Here is a 1402-nt window from a genome sequence, read left to right on the forward strand (position 1 = left end):
TTGATCTTTTGTTCCGGTTTGAGGAGGCATGAGCTCACCAACTTATCGAGGTTATTATTTAATTTTGTCACCACCTCTTCTCCAAATACTAGCTCTCCCGAGAATGTACATTAAAAAAAAATTAATTTTCTTTAAAGAATGTTGTTTTATTGTAATCTATTTGTAATTGATAAATTAAATCATTTAATTTAGAAATGTCGTATATCCAAAATTACTTATATATATATACTTTTTTTTGGTATCAAAGATTATCTGGGGATATAATTAATTTGTATTAAAATTTTAAGAATTTTGTCATTGAATTCATTGTAATTTTTGGGATTGCAATCAGATTATTATGTTGAGAAATTTATTTTTCTGGATTATTCAGAACCTATTTTGGTCCCTTAAGCCCTTTCTAAAATAAATGGTTGAATTGTTAAGCTGTCAAGTCTTATCTCATGTGGAAAACATAATGAAAGAACTTGAAAAAACTTTAAGAAATGCCATGCGAACGATTTGATCTCATCATAAAACAAATTATTGTCCTGTTCATGTTGATTTAGAATTATTATTCAATAATATTATTTTTTTTTTATGCATCAATATTTCTTTATTTTTATTGGTTCTTAGGTACCATTTTAAAGTTGATTCCTTTAAAAAAAATATATATATATTCATTAATTTTTAGTGATTCTTGTACATCATTTTTAAGTTAATTTTAACAAGTGGCCAACTTGTAGATCCGTCTTAAGAGGTTTACATGCTTGGGAACTAACTTTAACTTTTTTTGCTAAAATCGACTAACCAGAAGTGCAACTTTATAAAATCGATTTTTTCAAATTTTTCCGATTTTCTCAAAAACCGTACCAAAGATTTTGATTATACTCGGTATGTCAACATACAATTCAATCATCTTTAATATCAGCTACGTCTCATAAAAAAAAATTAAAATCTGAACCACTACAACCTATTTAAGGGTCAAAATCACGCTCGACCGACAGATTTTTACTCAATTAAGGATACCCAATTTATAAGGCTGAGTGGACCTCAAGGAGGGCTCCAGAACCTACAGGGTTGACTCACTGCTGCTTGGAGTTGTCAGAACTTAAAAGCGGATTATCAGGAAAAAAAATCTTCCCCGAAATGATAATTTAATTCTGTTTATTTGAAAATAAAAATAACCTGTTATCATTGTTAGTGATATTAACCAATGAATAAATACGAAATATTAAAAAAACTTATGGCTAACTAAAGGAGAAAAAGGAAAAATAGGAACTTTCCATTCGAACGGGATAAGCCCAGTCCATGATCTTTCCTAATTGCATTATAGCTCGTTAACCGTGGGTGTAGACAGAGAGGGTGACCTCATATATATATATATAAGTTATCTTTTACTGAAGTGAGAAACTAAAAATAATAA

Source organism: Halyomorpha halys, unplaced genomic scaffold (genome assembly GCF_000696795.3).
Source record: "Halyomorpha halys isolate HHAL.00 unplaced genomic scaffold, Hhal_1.1 Scaffold306.1, whole genome shotgun sequence".
In the NCBI taxonomy this organism is placed as follows: domain Eukaryota; kingdom Metazoa; phylum Arthropoda; class Insecta; order Hemiptera; family Pentatomidae; genus Halyomorpha; species Halyomorpha halys.